General features: G+C 39.0%; 1 long non-coding RNA gene across 1 annotated transcript; it reads right to left on the bottom strand.

Moving 5' to 3' along the window:
- Positions 1-1,768: 1,768 nt before the first annotated feature.
- Positions 1,769-17,556, bottom strand: LOC113580508. The gene is made up of 3 exons (XR_003410970.2): positions 17,500-17,556; positions 10,682-10,826; positions 1,769-1,836 (listed from the first exon to the last, which is right to left on the bottom strand). It is a non-coding gene; the product is annotated as an uncharacterized LOC113580508 (long non-coding RNA).
- Positions 17,557-24,141: the final 6,585 nt, after the last annotated feature.

Below are 24,141 nucleotides of genomic sequence, written 5' to 3'. Positions count from 1 at the left end.
ATGGTTCCCACATGTGCATTATCAGACAACTGTGGTACTGTAGCCTACAGCCACTCTACATGTGCTGCATGTACATTAATTAACACAGCCATTAAAATAACTGGCACAAAAGGATCAATTGTCATCACATATTCTTCCTCATGCATTACTGCAGGAGTTGTCTACTGTATTATCTGAAACCAAGAGAAGGCTTGCTGATCATGCTGATCTTGGTGTTTGTTAAACACCTTTGATGTTATGGATTTGTCATTTGCAGTGGCAAGGTATATTAATACTAGTGGACATTGCCTTAATGACAATTATATTTGAATTGCTAGTTGTTGCTATGTCAGCAAGGAAATTAGGAAACTCAAAGAAAAGAGCTGATATATACTTGCGGATATTAAGAACCCTTTGGAATGAATATTATAATGTACCTTTTCTAATATAAGTAAATACAGAAACATTTGCTTGCACAGCTGAAGGGCCTCTGTCCAGAATGTCCTGTTTCTCTGGAAACTCTCTGTACTTCAGTACAATTTTGAATATCTCTATAATATCTCTGTCTCTTACTACAGTGCACTGCAGTTACTCACCTGGAATTTTCTTGGAATCTTGGGTAAACAATGCTAAATTATATTTATATATATATATATATATATATATATATATATATATATATATATATATATATATAGCTAGACATTGTTTATGTGAGAGCAGTACAGCAAGACAGACAGCAAGGAAATGACAAAGATAGAATGGAGAGAATAATACAGAGGGGAGTAGAGCTAAGATTTATCTCCCCATCACTTCAACATGCTTATGTGGTTTTATAGTGGTGACTTGATATGTGAGTCAAGCAAAGTTTGTGATGACAATGTGTCAGCATACACATTGCTCCCTAACACATATGCACACACATACAGACACACAGTTAGAACACCAAATGACTGATCTAACATGGCAGGAACTGGCAATGAGAGCAGACATGCCTGACACTTCCTAGGGGCACTGTTAAAGATACACATTTTGGATCTCTCCCTCAAACACACAATGCCAGTTTCCTTTGTATCAAATAGCTCTGGCATGCGATGTCAGGGCTGTGACTGAGCTGTCTGTGACAGTATGGTACATGATGGAAAAATGACTCTTCCCTTTGAGTTCAAACATAGAGGACAACACTCCTTTCAGAAACAGACACTGAGGCAGACATGAAACATACACTATATTTCTATAGAACTGGATTGCCTTTTGAAAATAATTAAAATAAACATCCATAAGCAGTATCCAGAGTAGTTTTCAGAGACCTACTAAATAACTATTTTAATTGATCCAGTTCAACAGCACTATGTGGCATATATTGCCCAATAAACCCAGGCCTTCAGTACCAGGTTATAGGAATGATGTACCAGGTTACTGACTGCCACTTCACTATACTAATCTTGCAGCTGCTGGAACGTTTCTGCTGGGTGTGATTCACTCTTACATTCATCACTTGAAATGTTGCCTTAAATGAAATGGCAAATTGGATTAATATATAAACCTCCAAGGCAGCTCTGAGTTAGGCTCTGGCTTTCCACTCTTGTTTGTTGAATATCGATATTAACAAAACAAGCTTTAGTGATGCCCAAAACGTATGCAATTGTGAGGGCTCACTGAAATAATATTATTGTCCATTTAAGTTGTCACCAGCTGTAATGAATGCACACACGTAGAAGATCCAGTTGCAGAGGTTTTATTTTACCAACCAAATTAATACATGCAGTAAGACAGTTAAGCGTGGTCGGGTCGGTCCAGCGTCGATGCATGGGGTAGCGTTCAGGAGGTGTCCGAGGGTCAGGCAGGGGATGAGGTCTAGAAAGCAAGCAGTAGTCAGTAACTGGGACGCAGTATGAGGAAATGCTTGGTATGCCACATAGGAGCAATATTTTGTGACTAGTATGCGGGGAGGAGAATCTTATAAAGGGGTAGGTAATGAGGGGAATACGAATCAGGTGTGCGTTAGAATTCCAGTGAGTTAGATCGGGGGGTGTGCGAGTGGGCATGGCTGTGCGGGGCTGATGGTTGCTCCTGGGGTTTGTCACAGTACCTCTCACCTGACGGGCAGCACTTGACGCCTGAGAACTGGTAGCCCTAGGCCTACCATGGCCCCAAGGGACTGGACGATTAGGGTGAGCAGCGTGGAAGTCCGCAAGTAAAGAGGGTCCAGGACATCAGCCCTGGGAACCCACAATTGCTCCTCAGGTCCATACCCCTCCCAGTCAACGAGATACTGAAGGGTCCCGTTTTGTCTCTGGGAATCCAATAATGCACGGACAGCATAGGCCGGTTCTCAGTCAGTCAATCTCGACAGGGGCAGGAGGGTTGATGGGGGTTGTGGCTGCAGACACTGGACTGTAGTGCACAGGTTTCAACAGGGACACATGCAAAGTGGGATTCATCCTATACCGGGGGGGGGAAGCTGTAGCTTGTAGGATACAGGATTGATCTGCGGAAGCACCTTAAAGGGAGCAATGTACCATGGGCTCACTTTCTTGCTGGGTAGACCGAGCTTCATGTTTATAGTCGAGACCCAGACCCTGTGACCAGGATGCATTATTATGTTGAGGTTACAGTGACAATTGGCAAATGTTTGTCGGGTACGTAAAGCTCTCTGCAAGTGGATGTGGGTGACCTCCTATGTACGAGAGCTCTGTTGAAACTATTGATCCAATGCTTGTATGTCAGTGGAGGAGTCATCCCATGGGAAGATGGCTGGTTCATAGCCGTAGACGCATTGGAAGGGGGTGAGCTGAGTGGAGGAGTGCATGAGTGCATGACATTCTGCCATGGGAGGAATTTGTGCCAGTCTGAAGTACAGTACTGATGGAGAAACCTTCCAACCTCTTGATTAACATGTTCGACCTCCCCATTGGACTGGGTATGGTGACGTCAGGAGAGATTCAAAGTTATGGCCAACTTCTTACAAAACTGCTTCCAGACTTGTAATGTGAATTGCTAACCATGATCAGACACAATCTCCTCTGGTAGACCAAATATGTGAAACACACAAGAGAACATGGCTTCTGCTGTTTCTCAGGCTTTAGGTAAGTGAGAAAAAGGAATGAGGTGACACACTTTTGAAAACCTTTATAACTGTGTTCCCATCAGAGGCAGGTAAGTCCATGATGAAGTCTGTTGCAATGTGAGTCCAAGGGTGATGTGGCACAGGCAGGGGCTGTAACTTACCAGCAGGGAGAGTGTGTCGGGTGTGCGAGAATGAGTACAGACTACACAAGACATTATGTAATCACATGTATTGTCAGGAAGGGAGGTCCACCAAAACCTACGGGACAACATGTGTGTGGTGCGAGTGATAGCGGGATGTCCATTACATAAGGTCATATGAGCCCATTCTATCAATGTTCCTCTGAGGGAAGCTGGAACATATTGATTTTCTGGGGGGCATTCCTCTGGACTAGGGTCATCCTTCAAAGCATTCTCCAGGTCATCTTGGAAGCCCCACCGTATGGAAGCCAGGACGCAGCTATTAGGTAGGATCATCTCTGGAGTCGGGTTGGTCTCCGCCTTATCATAGATGTGTGACAAGGCATCCACCTTTTGCAACCAGGTCTTTAAGACACATTGAAGTTAAACCTGGAGAAGAACAATGACCACCTAGCTTGCCTTGGATTGAGTCGTCGAGCTGACTGTAGGTACTCCAGGTTTCGATGGTCCATGTATACCAATAAGGGATGTTCAGCCCCTTCTAACCAGTGTCTCCATAGCTCCAGGGCAAGTTTGACCATGAGAAGTTCCTGGTGCCCTACATCATTATTCCTTTCGGCGGGTTGTAGTTTCCTGGAGTAGAAAGCACAAGGGTACAGTTGAGGTGGGGTGCCTTGTCTTAGGGACAGAACTGCCACCACTCCTACTTCAGAAGCATCCACTTCCACAATGAATGGAAGAGAAGGGTCGGGCTGATGGAGGTTGTGAAACAAAGGCCCCCTTCAAGGTTTGGAAAGCCTGATACGTGGCTGAGGTCCACTGAAGATGCTTTCTGCTTTGTTTCTTGAGGAGGTCTGAAAGGGGAGCAGCTATGGTGCCAAACCCCCAAATGAACCTTCTGTAGAAGTTGGCAAAACCCAAGAAACATTGCAACTCCTTGACGGTGATGGGTTTAGGCCAATCTTGTATTGCAGTCATCTTATCAGGGTCCATGGAGAGGGCTCCCGGTTTGAGGGTACACCCTAGAAAAGTGACACATTTACTGTGGAACTCACACTTCTTGGCCTTGGCATACAGTTGATGTTGCCAGAGACGCGTCAGGACGGCCGTTACATGATCCACATGCTCCATTTCAGATCAGGAAAACACAAGGATGTTATCTATCATATCTTGAAATATGTCATCCATAAATGCCTGAAAAACTGAGGGACTATTAGATAACCCATATGGCATTACTAGGTATTCATAATGGCCTCATGTCGTGGTGAAGGCTGTCTTCCACTCATCACCCTCACGTGCATATGAAACTCCAATTTCATGAAGATGGTAGCTCTTAGCAGTCGTTCATGAGTTAAAGAGATGAGGGGAAGAGGATAGGAATACTTTACTGTCACTTTGTTAAGGGCCCAGTAATCAGTGCATGGCCTTCAACTTCCTCCTTTCTTTTCCACGAAGATTTTTTGGGTAGGGGTGCTCCAGGAAGGTGTTCTACAGCACAATCACAAGATCGATGAGGTGGGAGTTTAGTCGCTTTAAGCTTAGAGAACACATCTGAGAAGGATCTATAGAGCTGAGGGACAGACTGGAGAGCTGGTGGCTCAGGGCTCTCGACTGTAGTGGAGAAGATTGGCAAAGACATGCAGTTCTGGAAGCAGTGTTCACTCCATGATAGTAGTTCAGCTGAGGACCAAGAGATACAAGGGTCATGGGTTGACAGCCAGGGAAAGCCCAGAATAATGGAGTCACGGGACAAGGGCAGAAGCAAAAATTGAATTGACTCACAATGAAACAACCCAATCTTTAGCGTGACCAGGACAGTTTTGTGTAGGACTACACCTTCACCTATAGGTTGGTCATTAAGAGAATGAATACATAGTGGGGGATTTAAGGTGACTCTAGGGATTCCTAGTCATGTAGCTAACCCAACATCCAAAAAATTCCCTGCTGCACTGGAATCCACCAAGGCAGAAAGAGAAAGACTGTTACCATAAGGACTACAGGGAGTGTAAGCTGATGATTAATATACAGCAGAGAAGATGTACTTACGTGTATGTTGAATGTAGAAGTCCTCCCATTCTCTTGATGGAGATGGACAGGGCAGTTGTCGCGGAAGTGACCGTTAGTGCCGCAGTACAGGCACAATCCACTGGCAAATCGTCTGGCACATTCTTGGGGGATGACACATGAGCGACTCACTTGCATCGGCTCAGGGACTTCACTGGATCCGTCATTAGAATCCTCCAGCACAAAAGTATGGGGGTGGCATGCACATTGTAAGGGCTGATGGGTGCGTCGTAGGTTATCCACAGTAATAGCAAGTTTGATAAGCTCAGGCAGCAAAGTCGACTCCCATTGGCATGCGAGTTCTGTCTGGAGTCCCAGCCACTGCCAGCGGTGACTGTACGGAATTCTCAGGCGTAGTCAGCCACCGTGCGCCTCCCTTGTCATATCTCGCATAAAATGGTTCTGGGATCCTGTCCACTTGCAGGATGATCGAAAACAGCCTTGAAAAGATTGTCGAATTCTGTTTCTGGCTGTAACACTGGGTCCTGGCTATCCCAGAGGGTGGTTCCCCAAGCACCTGCCTCACCAGTCAGTAGCGATAAAACAAATTGTACACGGTCCTTGTCAGTGATGAATTGCACGGCATAATGGGAGAAATACATGGAACACAACATCAGGAAGTTCTTGCATCGATCTGGAGAGTCATCAAATCGCTCTGGGACGGCCACGGGAATACAATGAGTAACTGCAGTAGACAGTGAAGGAGTCACAGCAGTCACGGTAAGAACTACCTGTGAAAGTCTCTATATGGTTTTGCGTAGCTCAACCATGGAAACCTCCTGCTGGGCCAGTCTGTTTTGTACCTCCGCTGGATCCATGAAAAGGCGAAGTATTCTGTAATGAATGCACACACGTAGTACATCCAGTTGCAGTGGTTTTATTTTACCAACCAAATTAATATGTGCAGTAAGGCTGGTAAGCGTGGTCGGGTCGGTCCGGGGTCGATACATGGGGTAGCGTTCAGGAGGTGTCCCAAGGGTCAGGCAGGAAACAAGGTCTAGAAAGCACACAGGATGAGGAAATGCTCGGTACGCCACATAAGAGCAATACTTCACAACTAGTATGCGGGGAGGAGAAGCTTATAAAAGGGTAGGTAATGAGCGGAATAGAAATCAGGTGTGCGCTAAAATTCCGGTGAGTCAGATCAGGGGATGTGTGTGAGTGGGCATGGCTGTGCGGGCCTGATGGTTGTTCCTGGGGTTCGTAACACCAGCCTACAGAGAGGATTTAAAACACGATGTGTACATTTCTATATCTGGAGCCATAGCATATAGTTTTAATTGGGATTTATGTTTTTTATTTCGCCATATTGCTACCAGCAGTAAATATTTTATCAGGGCAGAAAGCAAAACTTTGACCTTCAGCAAGGGGTGACTGATTAAAACTTTACAAATCTTACTGGAAAACATATTCTTGATCTAGCTAGACATGACTTGTAGTTTATTTCTTGATATACTTTATAATGATTTATGATTTAAATAGCCTTATGAGTACAGAAAGCCTAGAAAGAAAGTAACTAGGAGTATGCAGTGCAGGTGCACACACTCACACACAAAGTTAACATTTTTTGGTTACTGTGCAAACCCACTTACAGTTCAAAGTTTGTTCCTGACGATTAACACACAAAACAGACTGGATTAAAAATGGCAATGGGTGGGGAGGGAATGATTTTTAGTTCCAAGAAGTAGGAATAAGGAGTGGGGAAGCTGTCGCTGACTGTCTCTCAGGCGATGACATGTTGTTACATATTTTGCAGCAAGGGTTGATGCATGCTCCAAGAAAGATTTGTAATTTTTATGGTTGGGTCATATTGTTGAAATTTGGGATTGTGTTTTATCATTTTAATGTAAAAATGGGTTTTTTAATGTTTCTCTCTCAAATGTCTTTTGTGCAAAAAACATATCTAAGGCCAATGATATTTCAAAAATAGCCTTCAAGCACTGAACAAAAAACACCCTAAGCATCTCAAAGCAAAATCAAGTTTTTTTTAATCTAACTGCTAAAATAAAATCTTAATACTGTCCTAATTTAAATAAACACAACTTTCAAATAAAGGATGCTAACTACACCAGTCGATCAACATTCTCAAAAGAAGTGGGCCAAGTCTAAAAATGGCTAAACTTGCAACAGTTACAAAGTACAGAAAACGTTTATCCCAACATCTTCACATTTCAGTAAACTGGACTGATATTACTGTCCTTTCATTTTTAAAAAAATGTAATCAGTTTCCTTTACCAAAAAGATCATTACTTTAAAGCTAATAACAAAAACATAACTATTTTATTCTAAACATCATTTCTGATGTGGATTTACCATTAAGTGCTATCCAAACTGCGATTGATGTTTAGAAACACTGGTGATACACATCCTGATATTACAAACTAAGAGCAGTTTTTAAAGTCAAAATTGATTTATGATCATACAATAGAACACACTATGGTGAGGCAAAAATGCATTATATTATATTACAATCAGTGATGCTATTAATGATGCAATGAATCTAATGGTAAATGCAAATGCTAATATATTGTGTCTTTGTCTTTTGAGGCCTAGCTCAAACAAATGAAGGAGTCTCAGAATCTTCTCTGGTTTCTGAGAGATGAAAAGGTAAAGAGAATATAAACCCTAAAGTGTAATAAAGAAAAACATGGACAGCAAACTGTTTTGTTATGAATGCTGGGCGCCACTAAATGTGGAATTAACACACATGACTTTGTTCTCCTTTGAGTCTCATGTCCATGTATACACCATGTATATGTCAGGCACTCTCCTTTACATAAATTCCTATAAAAAGGCCAATACAATCACCTGATACAACATAAACCATGACATTTTGCTTCTTTCAGCAACTATTCTACCACATAACTAGAATTAATGACTAAGGGCATTATAATGCTATTTATGCAGTGGAGGGTTCATTGCAATTTGCATACAAATGGACAGTGACATAATTTATATTGACTGAGTCTGCATTTTAGTACACAGGATTTTAATGGGGGAAAAAAACAACCTTTGGGGTTATAATGCAGAATATAAGATTCACTTCAAGGATAGTTACATCTGTAATAGAAGACCCATGTAATAAGCACATGAAGGAATCACATGCTTTCAAACCCCCCACACCCCAGCCCCCATTTCAAGGGACCATGAGTAATTGGATAAACGGTTCCTTCTTGGCCTGCTGTCTGTCATTGCAAGATTAGGTCGTGCACAAAAGAGCTAACAAAGGGTCTAGAATTTATTTTAGGCCTTTTGTGTAGTCTGTTGCTTCTGTATCTAAGCTGTCTGTTGCTTCTGTCAATGCCAGTAAAACTACTTATTATGAAAGTGATAAATATGAATTAATCAATCAAAATGATTGGGCCAAATATTAGGTGTTTGGTACCATGTTAAGAAGCAAGAATATACTTCTAAATGCTAACAATTCTGTAAATGAATGCATTAAGTTATTATGGAAAAACCATTGAACAGATCAAAAACATTCTTAAGCAGGTATAGGCATTTAAGATGCTGTATTTGGTGATGTCAATAGGTTGCAGATTTTACGCATTCATCTTGAGTACAGAGTCAAAACAACAAAACCTCTGTCACTGTCCAGTTATTTACAAATAGCACTGCAAGGCTTTTGTTAATTCATGGCAGTGTGAAATGTGAAATATCAGCATGAAAAGCATAGCTCTTCTGCTAGTGCTCTTATCCTAAACAGCCTTAGAAGCAAGTAACAAATGATGCCACCAAAGCAAATGACAGAAAAATAATAACAAAACTATTCCCCAGAGAGGATGCAGGCTTGCTAACATCAAAAACATCCCCAGACTTGGTCAAAGTTTTTCACCAATCACAAGTAATGATATAACATTTGAGTTTGAAATGTGCCATAGTGACTTTGAAAATACCACAAAGGATCGTCACAAAGACTGTACTGATGCGAAAAGACATGCAGAGAACCAAACCAACATGCTGAGACAAGATTAATGAGCTTGAAATTCAATCTAGATGAAAGAACTTGCATCTTGTCAGTTTGCTAGAGTTTTATTGAAAGGGGGTGGGTGGCATTCACATTAGAGTGTACCGATAAAGAAAAGTTGTTGAAATATGTAATAATTAAATATCAAATGTTACAATGAATGTTTACCATGCTAACCAGGATGACCTTCAATTCATTTATGACATTTTAAGCTATCTTCTCCATAACTGAATTAATCATAGGAGGGGACTTTCATTTGGTCTTCAATCTTATGGATAGGACATACTCCAAACCTACAACCGTAACTCAAGGAGCTAAGGCATAAAAGCTTGAGATTTAGATTTGGTAGACATTTGCAGGGTTGTACACAATCCCAAAATGAGTTTTCATTCTAATTTATGCTCATAAAAGCAATTTAAATATATATTTTTATAATATATTAAGAGTAAGAAATATCTGATTAATTCATGTATTTGGCTAGAACTGTCTCTGATCCCTTTACTACTAAATAAGACACAAATATTAGCTATTCAACAGCCATTAACTTTATGACTCTGACACCATTAAATACCATTCATCCAAAGATGAGTACAAATTTCAAAAAGTACTAACCAGTTTAATCAGCACATTAAAGCTATCTAATAAAATGATCAAAAATCTTGTGGAATGTTTGGAAATGTAGAACTCATTACGCGCATATAAAATCAATGTACACAAAATTTGGATAGATTATATATTGCATTATTAACTGGTAAGAGTAAAGACTGCTTAGAGGCTGACATTTCTATGATTGAGATACAGTAGGTAGTTGATAGGCTTTCTGCTAGAAAATAACCAGTTCTTTAGTTCTAGAGTTGAGTTTTTTAAAGCTTTCTACACCAGCTGATTGACCCATTAATGAATATATATATTTCCTTGCAACATAACAGAAATAGGTACAAGACACATTAGAATAAAAATTAATAAACCTTGGGCGTGTGTGGTTCCCATAGGTCTATTTCATTGCTCCTTGGGTAGGCTAAGCTTAAGTAGGCCTTGGCAGGCAGCCTAAGAAGACAACTTTGACTTCAAACTCAGACAGATGGAGTTTAGCCCTTTTAGGTCATCCATCTAGAAGAAGGACACTGATATAACACCAACGACACAAAGATTTAACTGTCGCCATCCCATCTTACTAGGCCATGGCAGATTAACCCTGGCTGTAAAGCAGGGGAAAGTATTCCATACACTGTATTCCACCTAAAAACTCTATTGTGAAAGCTTGAAGGGCATGTCCACATCCATAAGCAAAAGACTGGCAAAAGTAAACAGCATATTCAGCAGACTACAAAAGAGTCTGGAACAAAAGGCATCTGAAGAAAATACTAAGTTTGGTGTGTACAGACCTGGGCAGGGCACATCTCTAAGTTTGAGGATCATCACCTGTCAAAGATTGTATTGTATAGCGAATACACCACTCACCAAGAAGAAATACAGACTCTTTGAAGAAATCCCTTGATGCCTGTCACACTGACCACCATCAGTGGTCCGTTCTAGCCTCTGATCAAGAGGCCTAGCGACACACCATTCTTCAGACTCCTTGTTTGAGGACACATGTAGTGATGGTCTTGAGGAAAAAAGAGATAGATAAAGAACTGTGATGCCACAGCACCAAACTTAAGACAGTTTCCCATGCAGCTACTGCAGCCAGATCTAGTCACCAGCAAGCCTGCACTAGATGTGAACGGCCCCCTTCCTACATCTTCATTCATGAAGCCAAGGAAAGATTTTTTTGCTTGCCTCAGACTAAAAAAGCTTTGCCAAAATTCTTGCCGATCATACCAAGTTTGTACCTATGGACTGAACATGTCTTATCCAGAATTTTGTATATTTTGATCATGTCAAAACTCCCATAGCAACCATATCCTTTTGATACAGAAAACGTTTTGACCACATATTCTTTTTTTATTCAAAGAATAAACACTGGTCCCAAGTTAAGCAATTTGATTAGAATGCTTGATCATACCTCAATAGCTATTATTTAAACTAATTTTCCTTAACATAGGACATAAGTCAGGATTGGCAATTATCCCCCCTTTTATTTGTACTGGTTATTGATCAAATAGCTATTAGCTGACATACTTTCATTTGTGGTTTCAGTTAACAACTATCAACATTATATGCTGATGATTAAATGCTACACCTCAATGAATGATATGAATCTCCACCAGCCCTATCCACTTTGTTACAGGACTACAGGTGTAAAAGTGTAATTATGATTCTAAATTGTGCTGCTACAGAAGTTCCCCAAAGCTAAATTACTTTTTATAGAGATCTGATTAAAAATTACCTATTTGGCCCTGCACATTGCCAAAGAGATATCCCATGTGTAGAACTTTAATAATAGTAATAATAATAATAATAATAATAATACTTAAAATACTTAGAATACTTAATAATACTTAAAATTTAAAAAAATAATAATAAAAAAACATGAAAATCAGCACTCATTAAACTGCATTTAAACCTGTTACCTAAAAACAGAAGAATTCCATAGTGTCAACATCCCTCTGGCTGTTGCACCATTTATTGCGTTCTGTCATATACATAAGACAAATGCCAACCCATTTATTAAATGGAAATTAACAATTTGGAGGAAAAATGTAACTGTGTGCTAACATTGTAGGATTCCATTCTATTCTGTAACTCCTCTCTGCCATCAGTATTGATAGATAGCACCATAGTGGTACAATGACATTCAAACATTCAGTGACTTGTGTGAAAATGGCATGCTCATGTACTTCAAATTACAGAAAAACCTGACTCTTTAAACTAAACTAAATACCTACAGTTCTGGCATTATACACCATTCAGCAAGGTAGCAAACTGTTGCCTCTCCTCTTACTCCTTTTAGATGACGCTACTTCACTATTATTGGTAGTAGAGATTTTGTGAAAGCTCACAGCTACTATTTCTTTTAATAGCTGCATAAGATAATACAGTTTAATATTATTCATTGGATATACTTTATTCCTGGAAGGTTACACAAAAAGAATGCAGATCTCTTCAAATCTCCTTGAAACATATTGGGAAGCTTTCTTCCCAAACCTACAATTCATTTGTTTCTTTGTATGTATATATGCTTACTGTTGTGTGTATAGGTGTTTGTTATTATTTATTTGTTTATTATTTCTCCCTTTGTTAAGAAATCTTACTACATAAGAACTGCATGGGTAAGACTGCAGGTGTAAAATGTGTGGGGTGTAAAAACCTAATAAACATATGGTTAACAAAAAATAAAAACAATGTGTTATTTTTATTACTGTCCCATCACACGGAGTTATATTCATCTTCTATAAGCCAAGGTGTTAAAACACTTGCTTCTGTTTTCTGCAGTACAAGGCTACTGTGCAGAGGTACCCATTATTCATATATTTTCTGTGATTCTGATTGCTCAATACTGGACCTCATGCTAGAAAAACTTGTGTGAACTCATTTGAATGAATTAACTCTTAAAATGCATTCACCAGTTTCTCATATTTGGAATTTTCTCAAAGACCTTTACAGTGCTCAGCTGTTTCTATGGACTAATAGTTTGTATCTGTTTTAGCTATCCAAAAGAATAGAATATCCTCCATTTCAACACCTGACAGTGCAACCTCTCATACCATAACAAGTATTCTCTCATATGTCTAACCCTGCACCTCCTGTTTTAGTCATGTCCCACTGTTTTTTGGTGATACATTTTTCAGCCTATTTCATATCAAACCATATCTGAATATGTATATGACAGTATTGATCTTAAATGATAGCATGAACAGCTTGAGTGAACAACATCCTCTACTGATGTTGTTATAAGGATGTGTCACAGGCGTAGCACGTGCAGGAAAAGAAAGGAAGCAGTCTCCAACTGAAGAATATAAAAGTGCACTTAAGAACAAAATAAACCCAATATAACGACAATGACCAACAGTCTGTCAAAGAAACAAACATCTTATAAAGATATTAACATAGCATATCAACCCCCAGGAGGTGTGGCAAATGAGTCACAACACACACCATCTGAGGGAGGAGTGGTAAGTAACCAAAACAAAGATGTGTAACAACATAAAAGATGACAAAGATGGCAGTTTTCCAATTCTTCTTCAATGCTGATGGTACAAATTTTTTTGTAAATTGAAGGATCCAGTGATCCTTTCGAGGACACTAATCAATGTAGCAAATCATTTGGAGAACCTGAAGTTCCAAATGTAGAAGAAGAAACATGTTAATTGAATAAGTTCAAGTCTTGATTTGGATCTTAATTTTGGGTTCATCGTATCAAATCAGATTGAATCAAAGCTTATTTTTATTACATAGATATATAGAAAAGCAATTATTAAAATATCACATATGAGGCCTTTCCTCTGGAGGTCCTAACACACTCCTCAGACTGATGAACACCTTGCAGAGGATCAGAGTGCAACTAGACTGGGAAAGAAGACTTTGATTCAATCAGTGGCTGATTCTCTGATTCATGCAGTGGCTAATTCTCTGATTCATTCAGTGGCTGACTCTGATTCATTTAGTGGCTGTTATATGCACACTTTTTTGTATAACTTTACAGAACTTGTATACCCTTCTGCCATCAGAAAGCACCTCATACTCTGTGGATTTTACCAAATGTTACTGATGTACTTACAAAATATATTTTACTACCTCTGCCAATATTTATTATTTACCACAGTACATATGACAGAACTTTTTTTTTACAATATATTAGACAAAAGCTATGTATTCTTGTTTTACTTTTCTGTACACATAAATTTTCAACTTATGCAATTGTCACGATTGGCCCTCATCCTGAAGCCATTATAACGCTTTCTCATTTCTTTGTTTTTCTTTGCTTCCTTGTTGTTCTTTCCCTCATTTGTTTCCCCACCTGTCATTTGTATCACCTGTTCCTTGTTAGCCATTGTTAGCCCTCATCTCTGTGTGTGTGTGTGTGTGTGTGTGTGTGTGTGTGTGTGTGTGTGTGTGTGTGTGTGTGTGTGCATATATGACCCTGGACTTTGATCATGTCCTGTTTCCGCCACATAATCGATCCACATCACAGGAATCTTTTAGGAGTATCTCAACTCATATTTAATTTTAAATTGTCTATTGTGGATTTTTTTCAGTACAGATTTTTGGTGGAAACCAAAAGTGAAATGATAGCGCTACCACTGTAGAGTGAGGGGTGAGGGCCACAACCTAGTGATCTGCCTTGGGGCAGATAGACTTTTGATAGATTGTCTCTTGTGGTCTCTCTAGAGTGTATGCTCTAGCTCACTGTCTCATGTATTCTCTTTCTCCTTGGTAGCCAATACAACAACATCAGACAACCTCAACATTCAGAAGTGCTTTGTTAACTGTACAGTACACAGTTTTATTGCACACAGAGAATGGTTCAAATTTTGGCAGTGAGTACAGCTTTGAAAGACTTTTTGATATGCTGGACATCCAATAATCATATTTACAAGAGGCCTATTTACCTAAAAGAAGTCAATGTGGCATGTTAATCGATGTATACAGGATTGGAAGTGTTTGGAAATTTGAAGATTGAGCTAATAGTTCTACAAGCTCACTGAGCAGTGTGAGTGGAATGTCAGTGGTGCTGAAAGAACAGTGTAAGGTTAAAACCTTTCAGCACAAAACAACATTACAGCTAGCATTAAATCCTTTACTACCATCATCCTCACTAGCTGACAAATGGCCTCTCAATTGGGCAAATGCACTCAAGATTTTATTGGCAGCCACCATTTTCAAAATGGGTTTTGTTATTTTGCCAGTGCACCCTGGTAAACATGAATTTGTGGTTAGTTTTACAGTCAACATAACTACACATGAGAATGCATGAGTGAAGAGACTTGTATTTAGCAATGATAAGTGCATTACCATAGTCCAATAAATAAGTCCTATTTCATTTCCTTATGTAAGGGCTCACTCAGTACTGCAGCCCTGAAAGCAGAGCCTTGTAATCCTTCACCCTTGTGGTTTCCTTAGTGGTTCTCAAAAGGTATTTATCATCCTTTTGTCTAGCATGTGCATATGACATCAGAAACACCAAACCAAAAAGGCATCCAACACAGCAAAGATAAAACAGGCTTACCAAGCATGCCAAAACAAGGTTAATTTTACTGCAAGACAGAGGAAAAACAGAATAATCATCAACCATATGTGGCACTGGGAATCTCATAGGTTAGAACTATGGTGGAGAACTTTTTGGTGTTCAACAAGAGGCCAATGAACAATTGATAATCCTAAAAAGATTCTTGCCCATATTTGGCACTCATAGGTTGGAACTATGGTACAGAAATGTTTGGTGTTCAACAGGAGGCCAACTCTGAGCCAATGACCATAACTGCAAAAATTCTCTATTCCTGCCCTAATATCAGCATGGGAGTCTATACTTACCTCATTGAACTTAATTAGCTGCATCTTTTTTTGCCAGAATTACCTCTGCTGAATATCCATTTTAAACCATCAAATAGTATATCATCTGGATATATGCTAACTTTTTATGACAATGTGCATTCCACAACAGTGATTTTGTCTTTTGGTTTGATTTGGTTTGCTGCTTGTAGGTTGTTGTTTTATCCACTGCAAACTGTTAGCCATTATTTCCCATCTTGATATTCCAATAATCAACTTTCTTTTTCTAAGATTATTTTTTTCCATTGGTCAGGCTGTCTTATTAGTATTATTATAAAAATCTGAATTCTAATTTCAATAAATATTAATAATTTACCTAACCTGCCCCATGTAACATTTTGCTGAGCTCACTAGAAACTGAGAGGAAAACATAAGAGGAGTTTGTAAGGAGTTAAGGAGTTTCTGAGGAAACCAAATGCCTATGTCTGATTTATGAAAGGCCATGATTGTTGGACACAGAATGAAGATGAATCATTTACTGATCCAAGTAGTGATTACAAACACAGCTCAGATCATTCTTTTTTTATTGCCAATAGCCTATAGAATGTACCGTGCGTGATGGTCAAATGTTCAATCTACTCTTCTCAAACAATAGGTTACAGATTTAATTAAACTAAAGTGATCATTGAACTCACTAAAGTAAGTCTAGACTTCACCTACTAAACATGCTAAACATATGACCTGATATTCAACAAATGTCGGCATGTGACATCATGTATTAAACCATTATAGGGGGCATAATATCTGAGACACCTTTCCTCCCACAAAAGACACTCCTGTGCATCCTGTGAATAAATACATTCAATAAAGAGACAGGAATGGAATAGCCTTCTATCCTTACTAACCCAAGAAATGTTTGGGGTTCATACACCTGCCACATACAACCATTTCCTATCACCTCAAACAATACTCCTCATATAGAAGAATACATCCTCATATACCTTGGATATCACACACTCGTTTGGATTAACTTGGTTTCTGTTTAGCACAGTAGTATTGCCAGTAGACGCTTATCAAACATCTTTCTCAGCATTTTCTTTCAAATTTCTTTCATACTTTTTTAATGTCAGTTTCAATTGAGACATCCTACCATCACCACCCTCTGGCTAAAATGTGAAGAAAATCCTCTGATCTGAACATTACACATAAAACCAAATTACTCACACAAATAAACAAAAAATACGCACAGCAATGCTGTCTAAGAGGAATTAATTAACAAGTTCCATTGGACTGTTCAAAGTGTTAGCATATATGGTTCTAACTGTGATGGGAAAAGCATGAATCTTTATGAGAAAGTGAGAAGCTGAGAGTAATGCAGTAACAACCTGATTGCAGAGTGCTTCAGTTGTCAAAAATGCAACTGCTGTTATTTGGTAATTCAGTAAAGCATATCAGAAGGCAGAGGGAGAGAACAGGAGAGGGAGGGAGTGTGTAAGAGACAGTAAGAGAGAGCACAAAGGAGGATAAAGAGGAGTTCTTGGTATAGACAGAAAGCAGGCTGCAACTTTTCCTAAACTAGTGAGAATAAGTTAGATAGAGAAAATAAGACAAACAAAAGCAACACAGGACATAAGATATTAGTTTAAGAACAAAGAAAGAGAAGAATATTGTGTATGTAATAGAAAGCCCAGCAAGCACACAAAAACAGCCTAGTTCAAAGCAGCAGAAAGAGTAGGATTAGATGGTGTGTAATTTTAATGTGTGCTGTAGGCTACTCACCACTACAGAGGCAAGGTACACTAAAATGCATGGTGGATAGGACTGCATGTAACCATGGAGACTGAGTGCATTTCTGAATGGTAGTGAAAGAAGCTGGTTGCATTTAAGAGACAAGCAGCTCCACTTACCTCTGAAAACCATTCTCCTGCTTCCTTTCTTTTTCTCTCTCTCTGTTACTATGTTACACGCACACACACACACACACACACACACACACACACACACACACACACACACACACACACACGCGTGCTCTCAAACTCAGCACAACCCTAAGCGGTGGGGATAGGAGCTCCTGGTAGCTTGACATGTTACCATGGAAACTACAGAGGAAGAGCCCACCAAGGGAAAAAAGGGAAAAGCTTTGGAAAAAGAATGCCCACACAAAGGCTTTAGCAGGTAAACAAGAAGTACAAACATAGTCACAAAAGTCACAGGACACTGAAACATGGATAGTCATGAAAGTTTCATTCAGATTTTTCTGGAACCTATACGGGCTTAGTAGAAACACTTTAGTAGAGTTCTCTACAAAATGACTGAATGAATCCCTAAGAGAGAGTAATTCTGAGGAAGTTGATTATAGTGCTCCTTAAGGGGTTTAGCCGAATGCATGTGTAGGATCAGTTGATCAGTTGAAGTAAATTATTTTCCTGCCATCTAAAACTCAACTCAAGAGATATGTTTCCATCTGAAAATGCACAGGGAATTCGTAGCAATTATCCTAAAACACTGAAAAACCAAGAAGATTTTCTTTATAGGCATTGCTGTTTTGGAAAGATGGCTTGGAAAGGGTATTTGGTTATCTGATTAAATTTATGAACTATATCTGGACTAGAGCTTTTATTAAGTTAGCCATCATTATATCACAGAACATAACAAAAGGTATTTTACATTGCATAACTATATGTTGATCACTTGTATTCATCTTCTTGCTTTCATCTCTCAAGCATCTTGATGAGGGTCTGCACATTAGCTAAGATTTCTATGATGAGATTCATGAGCCCAGGATGAAGAACAAGAGACACCTCTAAGAAGTCGCATTCCACTTACTCAAGCACAAGATAGGGCAGTGCAATAACTGGGGAAATTGCTTGTGTCAGAGAACATGCACTAATGTTTTTGCTTCATAAGAGCTTTGGAAGTGCAATACAGAAGGAATAGTATTCTAGGTCGTTATTGAGTCATTAAAGTATTTTTTACTATACTCACACAACAATAATGAGTTTGCTGTTGGAAAAGGCAGATCATTCAGCAATCTGACTAAGCAAGTGATTCAGCATGACGTTTGGTTGTTATACTGTCAGTTTTAGTGCCTTTAACAATGCAAAAATCTATCATTTATACACGTTAGACATGCTCTGAATATTGCACATGCGCATACATAACTCCTATTATGTACAAAACGACATTTTAGGGTTGTTGGGGGATTTTTGCACAGGTTGCTATAGCAACATTCTTTGAAGCGATGCCTAGATGGGAGCAAGAGATTCCTCATTTATTTTATTCTTTCATGTATCCTGCGAGAGCTGGAGCACTGCTGTCTCATTACCACCACACATCACCATGTAAACTGGCCAGCAAAATGCCTCCTGCTCACCGTAAACATTTGAGTGACCTATGAAGGAAGGAGAGAGTGCAGCGTGAGAGAGCACGTGTACGTCCACTGGTGTACGGAGCAGTCATTAAGTATTTAGATAGCTAGAACCAAGCAGGCAAGTAGAGGCCAATAAAAGAGGTACAGAGCAGAGAGAGAGTCTCTCAGCTCATAACTCCAGATGATCAGATTTCCTGTTCTGCTCTGTGCACTGCCACTACTCGTACAGATGGAGGATCACAATCTGAATCTGAAGCAGATAACCTGGACAGAGTCCCAGCATTTATACAGAGATAATATTTGCGCTCATCTGTTTTACCGACTGATTTGCAGCTGATAGGATTCAAAACCTGAGATGTAACACAGGTATTAAACATAAGGATTGTGTCTCACCTTTCATACTTCAGAAAACAGAGATATTTATGACAAGTTACATCTCAATTCATAAATCATATTATAAGGCCATCACAGAGCACTGAAAAAAAAACAGAAAAGATTGAGAGATATACAGTAGTAGAAAAACATTAGGTTTGACTCAGTTACCATATTAATTCAATATAATTAGGCCTACTGTTTTTAAAATTACACACACACACACAAACAATAGCTGAAAAATATTTAACTATTAATTAATTTTTTTCTCCATTATTAGTTAAGACCTAATTACTGCAAACAATTATGGTTTTAACCAACTGCATGCCCTTTACTAGACATTTTTATATCATTAAGTCACTAATTGTTTTCTATCTTGAATGATAAGGATGGCAAGCTATGCCTCTTCAGTCTGCCTGTCTCAGTGTTTCTTTTTATTGTTAATTCTTGCAGTCTCTACACTAATACTTAAAATGAAACTGAATGTTAGCAAACAAATCCTGGACTACTACATCTCAAATAATTGTAGAATCAACTAATATTAGAATACTAACAAATGTTTGTTTCTTTGTTTTTTAGCAGCATTAAAGCAAACAAAACTCAATTTCCTTTAGATTTAACTAGGGCATAAAGGAATGAACCAAATAGGTATATAGCTGGGAATTAGGACCTGCTGCTTGTTTTTTTACTTATTTTAAAGATAACCATGATTGCCTGAACCAAAATCTAAAAATCTAATTAGCTGACTAGTTAGCTCCCTGGCTAGCATTAATTCAGCAGCTCTGTTGTAGAAAACTTATTTATTTACTAGATATCTTACACCTTATCTCTTTCTGGTGCAAAAAAAATAAATAAATATTCTGGTTTAAAGTCAGTAAGTGGTCAGAACCAAATCCAATATCAACATTCTAAACAACAGGCATAGGTCACAAATACCAGAGATCATTATGTAGACAGGCAAAAAAAAAAACAAAGGTGACAACCTAAACCCATGAGAACTAGAGGTCAAAGCCAGTCAAACAAACTCTGCTATGGAAAACTCAAGAGATGCAGACTAGCAACAAGAACTCGCAACCACTGATTGCTTAACAAGGAACAGGTGATAATGTGGTGACAGACAAGGAGGCGGGTGCTACTCCAGTGAATGTTCTGACTTCTGACGGCCAGAGGTGTCACCCTCCTGAGCTGGTGTTTCCTCTGCTCAGTGCTTTATGGCTGTTCACTCTGTATTGCACAAAACTGCTCAGAGTGCAGACAGGAGGGGCAGGGGATAAATGTAAGCCGACCAAACATAATCATAAACGAAGAAAAGGGGTTTTGCGTAGAAATGTTGTTTTGAGTTTTGCTTATAACATTTGAATGTATACCTTATATTGAAAGAGACATTTTATATTAGGAAAAAAGACAACCTGAACCTCCAAGTGTCTGTTCTTATAGCTTGTAAAAAAAATAATAATAATAATTCAAGCTAATTATGTTTAGCCTGTAAAGTGCAAAATAGTCTATTTAGGTTCAGACTGTTTTTTGTTTGTTTGTTTGTTCACTCATGGTCACTGTTGCCAAGTTAGAAAATATTCAGATAACATAATTCCTTATATTATCCAGTATTTTATCATTCTAATTCACTATACACCTGGAGATAAATAACACTGCAGATATAATTAGCAAAAATAAAATAATAAGAAATATGGAAAAGGCACCTGGTGTTGGTTGCAGCTCTGGTATCACTGTACCTCAGGTCACTTAATAGCTAATATGCTCTTAGTCTGCTGAACACTGCTATAATGATGCCCACTATACATTTAACACATTATGGGTTGCATTCTCTCAGTTTCAGCTCATACTGAAAAATGGTGACCTTCTTCAAACATTTGTAGAACAGCTGTTTGCTGAGGCTGGTTTGGCTTGATCATCAGTAACCATTATCATAGTCAGACTCATGAACATTAACTAAATGAAGGTCTGTAGTGGTCCACGGGTCCAAGCCCTTTATACAGACTCATTCAACTAATCTATTTTAATATATCTCTCTGATCCTTACCAATCCTCCTTCTCCCACCAAATGAACCACTGGATGACTAACTTCTCAATTTAATTAAACCACCTCTCCTCCCAGTTGAATTGATCTGTATTGAGGAGGCTTACATTAAAATTGATTGCTTTCAACTTCTATGGATATGGTGGTTCTGAAGAGTATGTTTCTCTTATTAGTACCTAAAAGAAATAACCCTTATTCACTGATAAAACACAGAGGCCAAAGGGGTGCAGTGTACAAAATCTAAACAAGGGTCGCCATTTATTTATCTTCTGTTTGTTCAGGGGGAGATAAGAGAGGCATGTGGACAGGCAAATTCATGCTTACCAAGGTGGAGAACAAACACACCACTGGAACATCAGCTTTTCTTTAACTTGACCTTGATTCTTAACAGACAGTTACTAACATACAGACTCCGGGTTATCACGCGCTCACACCCATCAGGACAAAGGACAATGAGTGGGAAAATTCCAATAAAGAAGGGAGAACTTTGGGGAAAGTTTGTAAAGTGTGTGTGTGTGTGTGTGTGTGTGTGTGTGTGTGTGTGTAATTCATGTGTGTAATTCAAAAAAGCACAAAATAAAATGTAATATATATTTATAGATATAATAGATACATAAATCACCTTTAAATGTTCAAATTGTATAGAAAACTAGAACAAGAATGCTACAGTGTTATTCAAAGTCAAAAATGCTCTTTAGTGAACTCTGTACAGTAATGTTAATATGATTGCCATGGTTTCTCTTTTTTCAAACATTATTGGCTCTGGCTGGTTACACACCTTGACACAATGCTACATCCTGAATCTGAATTTAAACTAACTTTCCTTCTACTTGTTTTTTTTGTGTTTTTCAGAAGGCATTTTTAATTTGCGTATATATTAATCTACAAAAAAATGACATTATTTCTACAAATATGGGAAAGGTAGTCTAATCTATTGTAATTACATTTAGACTTATTTCTGTCTAGTGATAAATACAAGGTCCTTGTTAGACCTCAGCTTAGCTTTGGTACTTAGCTTCCCTGATTTGTGTGTTTTAGAAATATGTCTAATACTCAGGTGTTTTTGTCAGGCAATCATTTTGCTATTACATTCAATGATATTTTCACACACAAATCACGTTGCATAAAAATAAATAAGACTACAATAAACAATAACAAAAGGAGTACATACAGTCTGAAACCAACATGATGAAAGCCCCACATTTCAGAGTTTTGCATAATTACATATTGCTGATGTATGTACTAGAGTCATTTTCCACAATGAGTACTGGTAACCTACAAGGTGTTCAAGGCCTTGTGGCTAGTGAAGAAGGATAGAGAAGTGCTGGTGGATGGCATTTAGCTGACTGGAGGTCTCATTAATACAGGCAGCACTGTGTGGGGTTGCTCTGCTGGTAATTTATGTCTCTGGATAAGGCTATAAACTCTGACTTTAGCCCTGCCTGCCTCAGACAGCTTAGCTTTACAGCTCCTCTGATACACCTCACTGCTCACACAGGCAATATGTGTGTACGTGCGTGCATGTGTGTGTTGGGGAGGGGGGGTGAAGTAAAAAGTGAAAAAATAAGTTAAGAGAGTTTAATTAATGAATAAATTAATGGCATAAAAGAATGAGTGAAATGTGTGAATGTAGCTGAAAGGGGGTGGGGATAGAGAAGAGAAAACGAGCAGAAACAGCAGCAGTTCAGTCAGCAGCAGGTGCAAACTGCAACCCATATACTCAAAATAAAGACATAGCTCTGTGCACATGCTGTTGAGCAGCTCTGAGGTGGTGTGTGTGTGTGTGTGTGTGTGTGTGCATGTGTGTATGCATGCGTGTGTGTGTGTGTGTGTGTGTGTTTACACAGCCAAATAAATCTCAACAGAACCCAGCCCATCCTGCAGCAGCAGCGGGCCCGAGTCTTCATCTGATCCCCCCATCTCTGTGCCATGCAGAGGAATTACAGCTACCATCTGGAACCGCGGTAAGAGCCAGACAGAGACAGCAGAGATCAGGTTATAATGGGACAAAATATTGCCAGAACTTTATACAATGAGAATGAAAAAGGGAGTCACAATAATGAGGCAAGTGTGAGGTGAGTGAGAGTCAGGGAAAAATTAGAAACAAGGATGAATAAAAGAGAAACAGTGTGTCCTTGCATTTAATTTGTATGTGTGTGTGAGTGAATGAGCCTACAGGTAGAGAAGAACACTATGATCATTCCTCTTCTGCCATTCAGCCTGTGATCTGTAGGAGAGTCATCTCTCCAGTTCCTCCCTTAGTAGTCCTCTTGCCTTGCACTCCTGCTCTCCATACATTTCCCCATTTTTACCCTCTTTCTATTCCTGCCTTTGTCTCCATCTCTGGTGGGACAGTACATTGCTTGTCTCCCTCCCTCTGCCTTGTATGACAAGTGGTGGGCTGTGATATTTTTGCACCAACATGGCATTCTGAGGTTATCTGGCTGTTTCTAGCAATGCTGTGTAAGTGTAAGATGTGCCTGTCTTCATGACTGAAGAATATATAATGCATGCACACACAGAGAGAGAGAGAGAGAGAGAGAGAGAGAGAGAGAGAGAGAGAGAGAGAGAGAGAGAGAAACAGAAACACACACTTTCTTTTAAAATTTGCCATGATTAGAATGATAAATTGAAGTTTCCAGTGCATTTTTAAAATGTGCAAGCACAGCTATTTCAGTCAAGACAAGAACTAAATGTAGAGACATTTAGATAACATATACAGCTTAAATATAAGATTTGATTATTTGATTAAAATGCTCAGAATTC

The sequence above is a fragment of the Electrophorus electricus genome, chromosome 4 (assembly GCF_013358815.1).
Source record: "Electrophorus electricus isolate fEleEle1 chromosome 4, fEleEle1.pri, whole genome shotgun sequence".
Lineage (NCBI taxonomy): Eukaryota > Metazoa > Chordata > Actinopteri > Gymnotiformes > Gymnotidae > Electrophorus > Electrophorus electricus.
This window is presented reverse-complemented; position numbering and strand designations above follow the sequence as displayed.